Raw genomic sequence first — 8,106 nt, 5'->3', positions numbered from 1 at the left:
GGGTTCAGCTGGAGAACAGGAGCTGAGGGGAGACCTTCTGATCTCTGAACTGCCTGAAAGGAGCTTGGAGCCAGGGGGGTCGGGCTCTGCTCCCCAGGAACAAGCGCCAGGAGCAGAGGAAACGGCCTCAAGTTGCGCCAGGGGAGGTTGAGGTTGGATGTGGGAACAATTTCTTCCCCAAAGGGCTGTGGGGCATTGGAACAGGCTGCCCAGGGCAGTGCTGGAGTCACCATCCCTGGAGGGTTGGACAGATGGACATGAGGTTCTCAGGACATGGGGCAGTGCCAGGGGTGGGGGATGGTTGGACTTGATGTTCTTGAGGGGCTTTTCCAACCGAAACGGTTCAATGATTCTATGACTCCATGTGCTCCTCCACCCCACGGGCCAAGGCCACGCAGGCATCACTCATCACTAGTGGCAGCTCCACATGCACCGTACCACACAAATCCCAAAGGATTGTGCAGTCACTGCTGCCTGCCACGTGTCCTCTGCTGTGCAGCTCCGCACAGGGGGGCAGAGGAGGTGCCCCCGGCAGCACCTGCTGGGGTCTCACCCTGAGCATCCAGTGCCAAGGGAACGAGGTTTTCTCTTTCCCCTCCGCAGCGATGCCGGGGATACCGGGGCTGCAGGAACAGCTCACTTGGTCATTCAAATGTCTGCATAACTATGTAATAAGAGCCCTCCCCAAGCTAAGCTTGGATCCCTATATCATTATGAGGGAAGAGGAACACCTGAATGCTAGGGAAGAGTGAGGATACAGGAGCCTGAGCCACAATGAGAAGTAATTTCTATGCTTATACCTTCAAAACACATGCATATTCTTTTAATCACTGTATTTCCCTTATAGAAGTTTCTGCTTTTACACCTGCAGTAGGAAGACACAGGGGGACAAAATAGATATAATTTCAGGCTTAAATCACTTATTTTCTCTCTAGTTTCTGGCAACTTCATCCCCAGCTCCAAAACCCGGCACAGACCTGGGGAGCACCCAGGTGCAGCTTTTAGGCACCTCTGATGAAAACATGGAATAAACGGTGGCAGGAAGCCAATACAGATGGCCACGGGCATCTGAACTTCAGTCCGGCTTGCAGGTGGAGCAGAGCCCCCTCCGTACCGCACAGGCGGGTCCTGCTGCTGCTCTGGAGAACTGAGCCGCCACCCGGGGTGTTTTGCAGAACTGGAAGAATATGCACAAATAATTGTTTTGGGTAGTTTTCACAATGATTGCAAACCTCGCTTAGAAACCATTTATTTGTTTTCAGCCAGGTTTGCTTTGCTCCATATCTCTATTTTCCCCCTCTGTGATTCATTACAGCCATGTCAGCCTGTCCCAAGCTGCCTGTCAAGACACCAAAGAGAGAAGTGATTCTAAAAGTACGGTCTACAGACATTTTAAAGCAATAATGAGTACGTGGGTGTCCTGGAAAGCTATGATTTAGACAAGCATAAGAGAAACAAAGGAATCAGAGATACTCGGGCTTCCTGGAGCCCTCTGCTGTTCAGGGCCATGCTGCACAAAACAGACTTACCAGGTTTTTGGCCAGGATCATTTGCCATCTGCTCACTGGCTACAGGCAGAATTCGGTCCTTTGGGACAATGTCTGTCTGAGGGACATACATACATCCCAAACACAAATACAGGCTGGGCTGACAGCGGCCTTGAGAAGAAGGACTTGGTTGCTGAGAAGCTCAACATGAGCTGGCAACATGCACTTGCAGCCCAGAAAGCAAACTGTGTCCTGTCTGCATCCCCAGCCCCGTGGGCAGCAGGTCAGGAAGGGGACTGTCCCCTCTGCCCCGCTCTGTGACACCCCCTGCAGTGCTGGTCCAGCTCTGGGTCCTCAGCACAGGACACACACGGACCTGCTGGAGAGGGGCCAGAGGAGCCCCAGGAATGACCCGAGGCTGGAACAGCTCTGCTGGGGACAGGTGAGAGAGCTGGGGGTTCAGCTGCAGAAGAGAAGCTCCGGGAGACCTTAGAGCAGCCTCCAGTACTTAAAGGGAACCTACAAGAAAGCTGGAGGGCACATAGTGACAGGACAAGGGGCAATGGCTTTAAACTGAAGGAGGGGATATTTGGATTAGATATGAGGAAGGAATTCTTTCCCCATGAGGGTGGTGAGACAGTGGCACAGGCTGCCCAGAGCAGCTGTGGGTGCCCCATCCCTGGAGTGTTCAGGGTCAGGCTGGACGGGGCTCTGAGCAACCTGCTCTGGTGGGAGATGTGCCTGCCCGTGGCAGGGGAATTAGCACTAGAGGATCTTTAAGGTCCCTTACAACCCAAACCATTTGATGATTCTGTGAAGCAGAGAAATACATCAGTGAGGCTTTTAGGGACATCATAGCTCCCTCATCCTCAGTCCTGGAGCTCTTGTGCCGTGAAGGAGGCAAATCTCATGGGTGGAGGGCACCCAGCCTGGGGAAGGGGGTGATGGATCCACAGGGGAACCTTCCCCAGCAGACAGAGGGGTGGAGCAGGGGTCCCAGACGGGCTGCAGTGCTGAAGGATTTTGTAACTGGCTGTTTGGATCCTAAAATAGGTGACGCCAAGTACAGCCATATGGATGCAACCCCGTTTGGAAGAGACTGCAGCAAAGGAGTTGCAGTCCTGAGTACAACACAAGATGAATGTCCCAAAGGTGTCTCAAAACGTGCACTGTCACATGGGAGGTTAGAGACCAGAGTCCCCAGAGCAATTCTCCAAAATGATCCCAACACCATGTGCAGAGACAGGGAGAAACAGCCTCTGCGCCTGGGAGGAGAACGGTGTTGCGACAGAGAGGTCACATTTATTAGTAACTGAAGAAACTGGGAACTGATGGGACCTGCACAAGCACGGACATCCGCACCGGACCCAGGCAGAGCCGGGACGCTGGTGCGCGCAGCCGTCGCCGCGGTGGGTGGGACGGGCTGGACCCTGAAGGGCATCCAACAGGTGCGGAGGAGCACACAGCCCCCCGCTTAGTCCCTCAGGGCGAGGATCCTTTGAGGTCCTACAAATTCAAAATCCTAAAAAAAAGGGTCTAGGACTGAAACTGCCAGCATTACACCAGGAACAAGGTAGAGACAATAAATATATTGTAAAAGTGTTATTATTGACCAAGCAGCAAAGTTGGTGGCCTGAATATGTTGTATTCCCGGACACCAGAGAAACTCTGGGTAGAAACGGTGGGAAATATCCACTGCGAGCTTGTTAAAAGGAGATTAAAAGGAGAAGATAAAAAGGTAAAATGTAGGGAGGGCATTTACAAACACTGCGGTGAAGGTTTGGAATAAATGCAATCAGCTTAACCACAGCCAGATCCTGAGAGGGTCAACAGAGCCAATAGGGACACCAAACAGAGGAGAGGAGACTATGGGATGCCATTCAAAAGGTAGAAATCACCTTCAAAGAAGAACAAAACCAGAAAGCATTATGAATTTCAGTAAGTGTAATGTAGAACTGCAAGAGGCAGGCCAAAAATAATTTTATCAAGCAATGTGACAAAGACAAAACTTTGTTCCCAGCCACCAGGAGCGGAAAGCCGGCCAGTGCTCTGCAGCAGCCGCACCAGGGCTGCCAAGAGCAGGAGGGCGAGGGGCCGCGCTGCAGGAGTCGCGGCGGGGCCGGCGCGGGCAGCGGCCGTGCCCGGGAGCCGGCCGTGGGAGCAGCGGTGCAGAGCGCTCCCGCCGCCCAGCCCTCGCGGGGCTGCTGGCACGACTTAACATTGAGAAGTCAGCACGAAGAAGTCACAGAGCTCATCCCAGGTGAGCCCAGACCTGCGGGGCCATCCCCAGGGAGCCCTCACCAAACCCCACCAGGACGGCCGGCAGCCGGCTCTCATTTCTGCACCGAGCAAAGCGGCAGTGAGCCGCGGAGATGACCTTACAACCCTTGAGATTGTAAAGACGGTATGCATTGATTTATATAGTTACAGCGCCAGACACGTGGGGAATCATTTCACCTAATATGTGTGTAAATTTCCAGTAGCTGTGAGCTTGGTCAAATGCAGCAAGGTGTTACATATTCATGACAGTTTTAGGAACGCCTGTACATATTCATAACCTGTCCCCGGGGAGGCGGTTCTTATTACAATGAGTTCAGGAGACATTTCCACAGTCTCCACCTCCGGCTCATCCCGGTTGCAGCTGCGCAGGGATCATGACCCCAGGTCCTCTTCTCTGCACAGGTCACCTTTGGTCAGTGTGATGAGTCGGTTGGGTCTCAGACTGCTGCGTTGGTTAGAACTGGCCTATCTCCTGTCCTGTGCCCAAGGTTCTGTAATCTAGTGCACCCAAGGATGCACCAAGGATTATTGTCCTTGCAACGCGGCAGCGAACTCCTCGTCCAATAAGTTACACAGAGCTGAGCAAGGCTGGGCAATAGTGATGTGGGTTGAAGGGTCAGCTCTCTAAGTGTCTTTAAGTGTTAGTTCTTAAGTGTTAATTAGTTAATTGTTAATTCCCCATATCAGTAGAAATTCTAATAAACATGAAATTTGTAGGAACTCCTGGATAAGTGTAGTGACTTGAGGTAGAGTCAACATAGCTTTTTAGAGGAAAGTCGTGGCTCAGAAATCTGTAACAGTTGTTGGAAGGAGAGGTATGAACAACAGTGATCCAACCGATATAATGTAATCCCAAACAAGGCTTTTAAAAAGATCTATAACAGAGTTTTCAAAGACACTGAGCTACAACAGATCAATAGCTTGCAAGGCTGGGAAGCAAAGATTGGTAAATTTTCACGATGCAGAGAGATTGCCTATTAAGTGCTACAAGTATCCCTACTGGCACTGCATTTTTCAGCGTATTCGTAAGTGAGAGCCTTGATTTCCTTTGCCCGCAGCAGCTTCTCGTGCGGCAGGCTGATGTCGGTCTTTGGCTCTTCAGACAGGGGTGAAAAAAACACATACGTGAAAAATTCAAATACCCAAAACACCCAAACACAAAACGGCTGCAGAGCGTTAGAGAGGCTGTGAAAGAGACGCAAACTCCAAGACAGCAGAGACTCGAATCTACCACCTCTGCCTTCCCTCGGCACCTCCACGCGTCTGCCGCCTCCTCCTCCCCCAGCCCATCGCACCCCCAGACCCAGCGGTTTCCCGGCCCAGGAGCAGCTCTGCTCTCTGCAGCCAAACTGGGTTAATTGCTGCAGGTGCTCTACAGCTCTGGTTCCTGCTCTGGTTCCTCTGACACTACTGGGTTTAGGACAAGATGAAACGGCCTCAAGTTGCACCAGGGGAGGTTGAGGTTGGAACTGAGGAACAATTTCTTCCCCAAAGGGCTGTGGGGCATTGGAACAGGCTGCCCAGGGCAGTGCTGGAGTCACCATCCCTGGAGGGCTGGACAGACAGACATGAGGTTCTCAGGATATGGGGCAGTGCTGGGGGTGGGTTATGGTTGGACTCAATGGTCTTGAGGGTCTTTTCCAACCAAATGATTCTATGATTCCAAGGAATCACTCCTCTACTCTGCTCCACGTCTCTTGGCAGGTCCTGGCCAGCCTCCCTCCTCCCAGAAAACTGCCATCCGGTTCCCTGAAACATTTGCTCTCTGCAAACTTCTACATCAGAAAAGGGCCAAAGCCCCTCATCAGCTCTTTCCAGAGCACAGTTTGGGGCAAAATGCAGCCCCAGCAACAGCTGCCTTGATCTCCAAACCCCGCACGGCGCAGCCCCTTGGGCGAGTACCTGGCTGGGGCTGCTGTGCTGCCGGGCCGTCTGCCCCCAGCGCGGCTCCCTGCTCTCCTTCGCCAGCCTCAATGACCGACTGAAACTGCGGGATTTTTCCAGCGCTTCTAAGTTGCCGACATCAATATCCTCACTGGGCATTGGCCCCAGCGGGGCTGCCCGCGTGAGAGCGCAGCTGGGAATGGAGAGTGAAGAGAAGCTGCTCAATTCATGCACACTGTGATTCACTTACAAAAGAGGCACCCATTGTAAATGCTTTCAGAGCATCTGCAAAATGAGGGGAGGATGATTCACAGAATCCCAGAATGCCAGGGATCCTGAGGGACCTTGAAATCTCATCCAGTGCAGTCCCCCCATGGAGCAGGAACACCCAGATGAGGTTACACAGGAAGGTGTCCAGGCGGGTTGGAATGTCTGCACAGAAGGAGACTCCACAACCCCCCTGGGCAGCCTGGGCCAGGCTCTGCCACCCTCACTGCGAACAAGTTTCTTCTCATATTTAAGTGGAACCTCTTGTGTTCCGGTTTGCACCCATCGCCCCTTGTCCTACCATTGGTTGTCACCAGAAGAGCCTGGCTCCATCCTCCTGACACTCCCCCTTTCCATATTGATCCCCAGGAATGAGTCCCCCCTCAGTGTCCTCTTGTCCAGCTCCAGAGCCCCAGCTCCCTCAGCCTTTCCTCACACGGGAGATGCTCCACTCCCTGCAGCATCTTGGTGGCTGCGCTGGACTCTCTCCAGCAGTTCCCTGTCCTGCTGGAACTGAGGGGCCACAACTGGACACAATATTCCAGGTGTGGTCTCCCCAGGGCAGAGCAGAGGGGCAGGAGAACCTCTCTGACCTACTGACCACCCCCTTCTAACCCACCCCAGGTACCATTGGCTTCCTGGCCGCAAGGGCCCAGTGCTGGCTCATGGTCACCCTGCTGTCCCCAGGACCCCCAGGTCCCTTTCCCCTACACTGCTCTCTAATAGGTCATTCCCCAACTTACACTGGAACCTGGGCTTGTTCCTGCCCAGATGCAAGTCTCTCCCAGTGCTGCCCAGCGCTGCTGAAATAAAGAATGCCGCCGCACAGCAGCATTGCCTCTGCTGTTCAGTCGGTCTCTTCACTTCCAGGAAGTTCCCGCTTTCTCCAGAGCGCAAGAGACGGGGCCGAGAGAGCCCGGGCAGAGCCGGAGCCGCCCCCGCTCCCCGGGCCGGCCACGCCGGGAATTCAGCCGCCCGAGCGCTCTCCCGCCACGCCCCAAGCGGCTCCCGCTGCCCCCGGGGAACCGGGGCTCCCGGCCCGGGACTCACCGGCCGTGCCGAACGCCGCCCGCTCCGGACGCCGCACAGCGCCGCGTCGGCAGGGGCACCGCCATGCTGCGCGCCGCCCGCACCGGAAGGGCCCGTTACCATGGCGACAGAGGCTGCGCCGCGCGGGGTCCGGCCTGGAAGGCCCCGCAGCCGTAGCAACGGGTCTGTCCACCGCAGCGCCTGTCTGGGAATGCCCCCTGCCCTAGCAACGGGGCTGTTTAGCGCGGAGCCTGCCTAGAAACGTCCCCGCAGCCCCGCGGGACGCGCTCTGCCCTCCCCGGGAACCCCTCCCCACCGCCGGCCTTGCTGCTCCGACCGGGCAGAGCCCGCGGAAGGGACCGGAGCGGCCCCGCTGTCACCCCGGGGTAGCAGGACGGGAGGTGAAGCCCAAAACAACAGCCATGTTTTTTTCAGAAATCAGCCCGGAAAGGAAAAGCTGCAGTTCCTGTGGGCTGTGGAACATCCTGGGGGTGCTGGGGACCCGCAGTGCACAGTCACAGAGTCACAGATCCCAGCCTGGGGGGCTGAAGGGACATCTGCAGAGCCCCCAGTGCAACCCCTGCTCACAGGGTCACAGAGCAGATCACCCCGGGAAATGCACGGGGAGGAAACACAGCCTGGACACTTCACTGTGTGAAAAATGCAGTTGTGATTCGTGCTAAGATGTTTAATATTTACAGGTGTAACCAAATGAGGCACGGACTCTGAACTTGGAAAAGGGAAAGGTGGTTAAGTTTTATGTAAAAAGTTATGAAACTTGTTTAGGAAGTTATATTGATAGAGCGAACTAACATTTTAAGGGTTAAGCAACTATATAATAAGGGCCTACTAAAAAGCTAACATTTTAAACCACATAATTAATATGTAGTTTAGAGCTGTATGTAAATAATTGTGCTAAAAAAACCAGGACTTCATTAAATGCCGAGATAAGAAGTTTTACAGCACCAGCTGCAACCTTGAGGAGACAAGACAGCCAAGATTTACAGCAAAAAGGGGGCGCCAGTCTGGTTTCAGTCGGTTTGGTAGCTCGGGTTCCAGCCAGTTCCTCCTAATGAGCCAAAGGTACAAAGTCCACTGTGACGAAGCTGAAGGAGCTTCATCCAAAGACCCCTAAAGACCCTTCCTCAAATTCACCAAG

At 54.0% G+C, this 8,106-nt stretch overlaps 1 long non-coding RNA gene across 1 annotated transcript; it reads right to left on the bottom strand.

Moving 5' to 3' along the window:
• Window positions 1–3,419: 3,419 nt before the first annotated feature.
• LOC309447771 lies at window positions 3,420–7,088 on the bottom strand. The gene is made up of 3 exons (XR_014185670.1): window positions 6,662–7,088; window positions 5,670–5,844; window positions 3,420–4,863 (listed from the first exon to the last, which is right to left on the bottom strand). It is a non-coding gene; the product is annotated as an uncharacterized lncRNA (long non-coding RNA).
• Between the last annotated feature and the right edge of the window lie 1,018 nt (window positions 7,089–8,106).

This window comes from Streptopelia decaocto, assembly GCF_964273445.1.
Source record: "Streptopelia decaocto genome assembly, chromosome: 18".
NCBI lineage: Eukaryota > Metazoa > Chordata > Aves > Columbiformes > Columbidae > Streptopelia > Streptopelia decaocto.
Note: the sequence above shows the minus strand (reverse complement) of the source record. Positions and strands in the feature narration are given on the sequence as shown.